At 41.3% G+C, this 9,927-nt stretch overlaps 1 long non-coding RNA gene across 1 annotated transcript; it reads left to right on the forward strand.

Annotated features, from left to right (window-relative positions):
- Positions 1–134: 134 nt before the first annotated feature.
- On the forward strand, positions 135–5,989 carry LOC141542666 (uncharacterized). Its single transcript, XR_012482228.1, has 3 exons — positions 135–1,633; positions 2,018–3,462; positions 4,504–5,989. It is a non-coding gene; the product is annotated as an uncharacterized LOC141542666 (long non-coding RNA).
- Positions 5,990–9,927: the final 3,938 nt, after the last annotated feature.

Here is a 9,927-nt window from a genome sequence, read left to right on the forward strand (position 1 = left end):
GGAAGGAGCTTAGAACAGAGGATGTCAGAGCTGGGAGGGAGCTTAGAACAGGGGATGTCAGAGCTGGGAGGGGGCTTAGAACAGGGGATGTCAGAGCTGGGAGGGAGCTTAGAACAGGGGATGTCAGTGCTGGGAGGGAGCTTAGAACAGGGGATGTCAGAACTGGGAGGGAGCTTAGAACTGGGGATGTCAGAGCTGGGAGGGAGCTTAGAACAGGAGAGATCAGAGCTGGGAGGGGGCTTAGAACAGGGGATGTCAGTGCTGGGAGGGAGCTTAGAACAGGGAAGGTTCTTTCCCAGAAATATAGAATATAAAACGTAAGAACTAGGAGGGCACTTACATATCAAGTTCAAATCTCACTGTAGCCCCCATCCCCATTTTGTAGAGAAGGAAACTGAGTCCTGAGAAAATGGAATGTTCTCAACTCAATCACAAAGTCTGGATTCCAGTCCCAACTCAGTCTCTTCCATGCTGTGTGACTGTGGGCAAGTCCCTTTAGGTCTCAGTCTCTCATTCCTTCCTCTAAGATAGAGTTAAACAATATTTGTTCCCTCCCCCTCATAGAACTTAAGGCAATCAATAAGCACTTATTAAGTGTCTACTGTATGCGAAGCACACACTAAGCTCTGGCTTTACAAAGAAAGGCAAGACAATCTTCTGTACAGCTGAAGGTGCTCCAAGGTACCCATCTCAGTGCTATTGGGAACTCAGAAGTTCAAATGCAGCCTCAGATTCTAAACAGTAGCGTGACCCTGGCTTAACTGCTGTCTGCCTCAGTTTCCTCAGCTGTAAAGTGGGACTAATAATTGCACCTCCCTCCCAGGTTATGAAAATCAAATGAAGTGATATTTGTGCTATAGAAATGCTCATTATCCTCCCCTTCTAAACTTCGGTTTACTCATCAGGCCAAGTATAATACCACGGGGTGGGGGGGCAGGGGGAATACTGACTTTGAAATTCAAACCCCATGTGTAGATTTGAGCCTCAGTTTCCACATCTGTAAAGTGGGAAAACGGGGCCAGATCAGTTCTTAACCTTTTTTGAGCTTGGACTCATCCCTTCACTTCTCAGCCTCAGTTTCCTAATCTGTAAAATGGAGTAGTAAGAATACCCACCTTGGAGTTGTTGAGATAACAGGCGCACAGCACTAGACCAGGGGTCAGCAGTCCCTATCACCTAGGTGACCTCTGCTAAGTGAGTTCACCTCTCTGATCCTGTTTCCTTCTCTATAACTAAAAGTCTGGGACCAGCTGGTCTCTTCTCACCTCCCACATCTGGTAATTAACAGCAGCAATAATGACCAAAGCTCAAGTGTCTAAAGCCCTCGATGGATCTTCACAATGACCTCATGAAGTCGGTGAGATGATTATCCCATTTTATAGATAGAGAAACTGAGGCTCACAAGGGTGAGATGACTCGACTCTTAGCCGTGTCCAAGCCCTGGGCTCTGGGGGCCAGATGCTCTGCCTCGCCCTGCTGCTGACTCACCCTCTCTGCCCCCTCATCTTTCCTATAAATTCCTAGCGCCCAGCCAGGCCCTCCACCCAAAGACTGATGAATGTTCACCCAGAGCTCTGAGCCAAGCATATAAAAAACCCTGGATCAAAGCCCAGCCTTGATTGCCCTTCTTAAGGTGAGTAATTAAGGTCCTAGCATTTTGTAATGACCTTAATGAGGGGGCCCCATCTGGAAGCTGGAGGGAGCCCAGTCTTCTCGCTTGGGGCTTCCAGGATCCACCCTCTGATGAGGTTCCTAAGGGTTGAAGTCCAGCTCTATTTTTGCTGAAAAAGGGTTGAGTCATTCCACCCTTTGCCTCGATTTCCCCAGTGCGTTAAATAAGGCCCACTTGTAATGGGTATCGTCAAAGAACTTCAAGGGGCCTTTTGAGAATAAGATTCATGATGTGACATGAACATCTTCCTCATCACTATCCTTGAGACTTGCTTCGATGCAGGGATGTTCCTTATTTGAAATCAATAAATCAGATAAGGGCGTAAAATATATTGTTATCTTATAGAGCTATCCCTATGAGGAAATATGAGAAGGAAGGGTGAGACCCAACGGAAACCACGGAAAGGAAGATCGGTTGAAAAAGAATTGGCAGCAAAATTGTCGCCGGTGTGCGCTACAGACTGCCGGGACAGAGGGAAGAAAGGGATGAAGGGAGAGAACCGGGCCACCGACCTGGCACCGAGAGGCCACAGACAGATCCGAACCCCTGCTGGGAGTTTTCTGCTCAGTGCTGGCAGCTAATTAGAGCCTGGCTTGCTTCCATAGCAGAGAGAGCCTCGACTCTTCAGTCAGATGACCTCCGTCCCAGCCTCCGTCATGTATCAGCAGTATGACTCGGGGCAAGTTGTTTAATATCTAAAGGCCGGAATAATCTCCTGTACTAAAAGGAGGTTGGGTTTGTTGTCCTCTGAGATCCCTTCCAACTTTAGAGGTATACATCTATACATTTTCTGAGCCTCCATCTTCTTCTCTGTCAAATGAGGGGGTTTGTGAAGGCCCTCCTTGTTACCTATCTAGGATCCTCAAATCTGGGGTAAGAACAAAGACCCGATTCTGGTCAACAAAGAAGTTATTGTTAAAGGTGAATTGACTGGAAGTTCCATAAGATGTGACTGGTGATCTAGGGATAAATAAGGGGAGGAAAGTCAGGCAAAATGTGGCCTAAAAGTTAGGGAGAGCAAGTTCAGACAAGGAAGAAGTTGGCTCCCATGGGATAAGATTTCACAGGATAAGTTAAGTCCAAGGGGGCTGGAAAACTCTCAAGAGTGAAACCATTCAAATGATTCTGATGAGAATGTCTCTAAAAAGATAAATACAGGGGCAGCTAGGCCCCGAGTTCAAATCTGGCCTCAGACACTTAACACTTTCTAGCTGTGTGACCCTGGGCAGGTCACTTAACTCCAATTGCCTCAGCAAAAGAGAGAGACAGAGACAGAAAGAGAGAAAGAGAGACAGAGAGAGAGGAGAGAGAGGGAAGAGTGAACGAGACAGAGACAGAGAGAGAGAGAGAAAGAGAGACAGAGAGGAGAGAGAGAGAGATATAGACAGATAAACAGAGAGAGAGAGAAAGACAGAGAGAGAGAGAGAGACAGAGACAGAGAGAGAGAGAGAGAGAGAGAGAGAGAGAGAGAGAGAGACAGAGACAGAGAGAGAGAGAGAGAGAGAGAGAGAGAGAGAGAGAGAGAGAGAGAGAGAGAGAGATGCAAATACAAGGGAATTCCTCAAACCACTCTGATTTCTAAAAGAAGTGCAAGAAGTTAAGGGAAAGTAACTAAGGACATAGCCCTTTAAGAATGAAGTCCTTACCCTCATAGAGAATGTGGCCATAGATCAATGAACAATTATTGATTAAGTTCCTACTCTTGCGCTAGGATTTCTGTACAAGGCACCGGTGTTACAAAACTGAAAACAAACCAGTTCCTGCCCTCAAGGAGCATACATTTTATTGAGGTAAATAACATATACACATGTAAGCAAATGCAAAATAAATAAAGGATGTCAAGGAATTAGCTGCTAATGGAATCAGGAAAAGTTTCTGGTAGGAGATGGCATTTTTGCTGAACTTTGAAGGAAGCTAAAAAATTCTTTTTTTATATAGTTTGACTCTTTCATTTTATTTATTTTTTAATTAAAGATTTTTATTTTCAAATATATGCATGGACAATTTTCAGTGTTCACCCTTGCAAAAACTTGTGTTCCAAATTTTTCCCTCCCTTCCCCCCACTCCCTGCCCTAGATGGCAAGTAATCCAATGTATGTTAAAACATATGCAATTGGAAGCTAAGAATTCTTAAAAGCTAAGGAGAGGAAACATCCCAAGCACAGAATCACTCAACTCTAACTTTGTTTTTCTTTTCTTTGCTGAGAACAATTTTCAAAAGAATACCAAAAAAAAAAAATCTTTTTTTTAAATTTTTTTTTCTTTTCTTTTTTTTGCTGAGGCAGTTGGGGTTAAATGACTTGCCCAGGGTCACACAGCTAGTATGTGTCTGAGGCCAGATTTGAACTCGGGTCCTCCTGACTTCAGGGCTGGTGCTCTATCCACTGCTCCACCTAGCTGCCCTCCCCCCCAAAAAATCTTAACACAAAAATTTTTAACATGGAGTTAAATCCCAAAGAGACAGTTAGGTCATCTCCACCTTGCTCAGGTATGCTGCAGACTCAACAAATCTGAAAGAGGAAATAGATGAAATGAGGGAAACAGGTTTCGAGGCTATCATAACAGCAGGATACAGTGCTTAGTTAGCTAAGTGGAAACAAAATTTCAGAGGCCTGAGAGGAGCCTCCATCGGTGATCTTTGAAAAAACAGGAAACACGAGGGAAGAATATGGAATTTTCAAATCTATTGGCCGATGACTTTGATTTCAGGCAAAATCCTAAGATATATTATTAATGGGATGGCCTGCAGAAAAAGGAAGTTATGACTAAGATCCAGATGGCATCATCCAAGACAAGCCATGCCAGACTAACCTCATTTTCTATTTTGATAGGGTTACTAGACAGGTTCGTCAGGAGAATCGGCCAGATGCAGAATGACTGGATTTCAGAAACACATCCGACAAAGTCTCTTTTCTCATCCCTGTGGATAACATTGGAATGAAGTCAATTGGATTCCATATGTTCCGATGTATTCAAAGCAAATCCAAGTGTGGAATCCAAAAGAATACTTAATGAATGGATTGATATTAAAATGGAGGATGAAGTCTAGTAGAGCATTCTTGCTATTTTTCCTTGTCCTGAAGCTGCCGTCAGACATTTTTACAAATGGCATAACTATCAGATCTAGAGATGTTACCAAGCTGAGGGGAATAGTGAATACTGCATGATAGAGTCAATATCCAAAAACTTTCCAATAGGCTAGAATAAGGGACTCAGTCAAATTAGTTGAAACAATCTGAATAAATACATATAGGTTTTTTCTTTTGTTGTTTTTTTGTTTTGTTTTTGAGGCTGGGGTTAAGTGACTTGCCCAGGGTCACACACTAGGAAGTGTTAAGTGTCTGAGACCAGATTTGAACTCGGATCCTCCTCCTGAATTCAGGGCTGGTGCTCTATCCATTGCGCCACCTAGCTGCCCCTAATACATATAGTTTTAAAAGCAACTTCTTTATTACAGGATGCAATGTTGGGTAGTGGCCAGGGAGCAGTTCACATGAAAAAGATCTGGATGTCTTAGTGAACATTCAATGTTTGTGAACAGTGTAATGTAGAAGCCAAAGAAGCTGATGAGTTTTTAAACTGAATTACTAGAGCCAATGTTTGGAATGAAAGATGTGATGTCTCAACTGTTGTCTGCCTTGGTAGGACACATCTGAAGGACCACATTCAATTCAGGAGACCATATTTTAGAAGGGCTATTAATAAGCTGGAGTACCTCCCAAAGTCGAGGACCGGGATGATCAGAGTCCATACAAAATTGTGTGTTTGGCGTAATGAAAAGAAGACTCTTGGGGGAAATGATGGACTACTTAAGTATTTGGAGAGAGGAACTAAACGTGCTCTGTTTGGTCCTATGAGACAAAAGAAGTAGCAAAGGATGGGAGTCACAAGGAGAACAATTTAGGCTCGTTATAAGAAAAGACTTCCTAACAAGCAATCCCAGCTCAGTCTAAAAGAACGAGGAGCTTTCTTAAGGATCATGGATCTAGAGCTGGAAAAGATCACCAAGTCTTATTTCCTCATTTTACAAGTGACTTTACAACTTGTACACATTTCAGGTGGGATTCAAATTCAAGTCTTCTCTCCTCCAAGCTTTGTGCTCTCTTCATTGTACCACCTAGTTACAAGGAAGTGGATACCCCTTCATGGAGCTCTTCACCTTCTCACCGAATGCTTCCTTTCTCCCCAGGATTTACAGGGCTCCGTGGTAGGAAGCTGGGATGCGAAGACCAGCAGGGGTTGCCCTCTGCATCAATCCATAGCATGTTCTGTTCCTTTTGAAGGCCCTTCTACCCACCCAGACTCACCACCTCCAAGTCCTCCTTGGCTTTTTCCCATTCTTTCCATATTTAATTAGCTGTCAAAGCTCACTAGCTCCATCTCTACAACAAATTTCCAATCGATCATCCTCTTCTCTGGCAAATTTTTCCTCTGTAGACCTCAATTTCCTCATCTTTCTCATTAGACCTCTCAGATATTCCTATAATTCCAAATCAACAATCCCAAATTCATCAGTCCAGGATGGGAGGGGGGAAAGCTCGGAGAGAGTAGGCGATTTGCCCCAAGGGTCCTGAAGATAAGAAACAAAGAGTTTGATTTTGCTTCTGGGGCTTGGTACCTTGGTCAGCTCCTGTGACCCTGAGGGGCTATGTCCCGGTCTCCCATAAGATCCACACAGGGAGGTGTGTGTGTGTGTGTGTGTGTGTGTGTGTGTGTGTGTGTGTGTATGTGTGTGTGTGTGTGTGTGTGTGTGTGTGTGTATGTGTGTGTGTGTGTGCTCGCTCGTTCTCCCAAGTGCTGAGGAAATGAGGTGGAGGCAAATAATAAGAGGGAGGAGAAGGCGTAATGATCAGGACAGCCAAGCGTTTCACAAACAACTCTAATGACTAATAGCTGCAACAGGTGCCGCTTTGGGGCTTACCAGGCCATTTGGTTTTCAAGAGCCACAGGGACCCACTGAACTCCCTGTGTTTGTCCCAGAGTCACTGAATCCGAAGGCAAAAAGACTGGGGTTTAAATCCTGCCTCAGGCAACTTCTAGGTCCTAGCTGGGTCTGCTCATGGCAGCCCTGGGCAAAAGAAACCCAACCTCAGGGAGCCAAGGGGGACAGAACAAGGACATGTGTCCCTGAAATCTCCTTTCTGTCTGGTCCTGGGGGTGGGGGTGCATGGGCGTGGATGTACTTGACAGTGTCTGTATTCCTCTGATAAAATGTGAGTTCACCGGGGGCAGGGACTGTGTATATTTGTCTTCCTCTCTCAGGTACCTGACTCATAGAAGAAGCTTGAATAAATGCTTCTTAACTGACCTCTCTGTATGTGGCCATATCAGGAATTTGAATTGTAGAATCATAGATGAGCTGGTAGACACCATATAACCCAACTCCCCCATTATACACATGGAGAAACTGAGGCAAAGGTGATGTGACTTACCTAAGGTCATACAGCTGTAAGTATCCGAGAGGCAAAATTTGAACCATGGTTTTGGCTTCAAGTTCAGTGTCTTAACCATTGTGACTCCCCATCTCTAACAGTGTTTGTCTTCAGGTGTTCACATTTGGGTATACACTATAAGATAAAAAATAAAAGGAGACTGAAGGAATGAGAACCAGAAACAAAAGAAGCAAAATTATCTTTTTCAAGATGATTTAATGGTTACCCAAACTGAGCAAGCTTCTTCTTCTTCTTCTTCTTCTTCTTCTTCTTCTTCTTCTTCTTCTTCTTCTTCTTCTTCTTCTTCTTCTTCTTCTTCTTCTTCTTCTTCTTCTTCTTCTTCTTCTTCTTCTTCTTCTTCTTCTTCTTCTTTTTTTTAACTTTTTACTAGTAGAAACAACAATTTTTTTGTTACACATATACATTTTTACATATTTCTTTATGAATCACATTGGAAGAGAAAAATCAGAAGAAAAAGGAAAAAAAGTAAACATAGTATGTGTCGATTTACATTCAGCCTCCATAGTTCTGTCTCTGTATTTGGATGGGTTTTCCATCCAAAATGTATTGGGATTGCCTTGGATCACTGAACCAATGAAAAGAAGCAAGTCCATCATAGTTGATCCTCACACAATCCCTTTTTGTCTGTGAATTTTTATATGACCCTGAATATATAAGGATGTAAAATAAATATACAAATCAAATATTTACTGATAAATCATAATTTCATGATTCCCACATTCAGTTTAATTACACAATTTAAGAAGCTTTGACCTAGAGAACCTTAGGAAGTCGACAAAAATATTAAGTAAAACAATTAATAATTTCAGCAAAGTTGAAAAAAATGAAGTAAAATCACACAAATCATCAGCATTTCCCCAATAATCCCAATAGAACCCAGCAAGAGATATAAAGAGAAATCTCATTCAAAATAATCACAGAATGTATAAAATCAATATGTAAATACAACAAAGCACTGTTTACAGAAATAAAGACAGATCTAAATAATTAGAGAAATATTAATTGTTCATGGATAGGCTGAGTCAATATAAGAAAAATTACCTAAATAAATGCACTCATCAAACTGTCAAAGTATTAATTTATAAAGTTAGAAAAAAGTAATAAAAAATTTCATCTGGATGAACAAATAGTCAAGAAATTCAAGGAAAATAAGAGGAAAAAGTAGGGTGGAAAGACGTCTGATTTGGGTACCGGGTCTCAAACTGGGTTACAAAGCATAAACAATCAAAAGAATTAGGCGTTGCTTTCAAAAGTGCAGCTGAACAATAATTGTATAAATCTGTATGCATCCATTAGATTTAACATATATTTCTACTATGTTTAACATATATTGGATTACTTGCCATCTAGGAAAGAGCATGGGAGAAGGGGGAGGAAATTGGAACACAAGGTTTTGCTAGGGCTAATACTGAAGAATTGTCCACACATATGTTTTGAAAACAGCTAATTAGATATACAATCTATAGAAGCAAACAAACCTTATAACACAGGATTTGATAAACACCCCCAGAGCTACTGGGGAAAAGAATCCCCGTTTGATTTTTTTTTTAAGAAGCTAGGAAAATTGGACAGTAAGCAGAAGAATTAAGTTTCAACCAACTACTCATACCTCAGATAATCATAAGGTCCAAATGAGTAGACCTAAACAAAAAAGATCATGTTATAAATAAATTAGAGAAACAAGGAAGGAAGTCCCTCTTCCTGATCTCTAAGTAGAATAGGTTCAAGATCAACAAGGGATTAAAGGATCATAAAATGAAAAGTTTTGATTACATACAATTATAAAAGCTTTTGCAGAAACAAATCTAATACTCCCTTTCTTAGCTCTGGGCATTTTTCCTACCTGTCCTCCCTGCCTTGGAAGGCTCTCCTTTCCCATTCTCCCTTTAAGAGAAAGGACTTGGAATTTTGCCTCTTTTTGTATCCCTAGTACTTAGCATAGAGCCTGACACACATAGACACATAATAAATGTTTCTTGACAATGCAATTAAACTTAGAAGGGAAATTAAGAAAAAAGAATTTTTGTATGAAGTTTCTCTGATAAAGATCTTATTTCCAAGATATATCAAGAAATAATTCAAATGTATAAAAATAAAAGTCATTCCCAATTGATAAATAATTTACGCATGTAAACAGGAAATTCTAAAGGGAGAAAACCTAGGCTATCTCTAGCCATGTATTTTTAATACTCCAAATCACTAATAATGACAGAAAAAGTAAAGGAATTTTGAGGTTGCATCTCACATCATTAAAGATGACAAAAAATCAAAAAAGACAAGTTTTGGAGGGAGGGAAGAAAGAAGGAAAATAGATACTGTTTATATGTAGCTTGTGGAACTATGAATAGGTCCAATCATTCTGGTTTTTTTTTTCCCCCCTGAGGCTGGGGTTAAGTGACTTGCCCAGGATCACATAGCTAGGAAGTGTTAAGTGTCTGAGACCAGATTTGAACTCGGGTCCTCCTGAATTCAGGACTGGTGCTCTATCCACCTCACCACCTAGCTGCCCCTGAGTCCAATCATTCTGGAAAGGAATTTGGAATTATGTACAGAAAGTTTCTAAACTCTTTGATCCTGGTATATCAGTGCTCGATCTGTACCCCAAAGAGATCAAAGAAAGAGAAAAAGGGCCTATATCTACAAAATTATCTATAGCAGCTTTCTTTGTGGTGGCAAAAACTGGAAAGCAAGGGGGTGCCCAGCAATTGGGGAAATGACTAAACACATGGTGGTATATCAATGTGATAATATACAAATTCTACTGTGCCAAAAGAAATGACAAAAGGAATGGTTTCCTAGAAA

Source organism: Sminthopsis crassicaudata, chromosome 5 (assembly GCF_048593235.1).
Source record: "Sminthopsis crassicaudata isolate SCR6 chromosome 5, ASM4859323v1, whole genome shotgun sequence".
In the NCBI taxonomy this organism is placed as follows: Eukaryota; Metazoa; Chordata; class Mammalia; order Dasyuromorphia; family Dasyuridae; genus Sminthopsis; species Sminthopsis crassicaudata.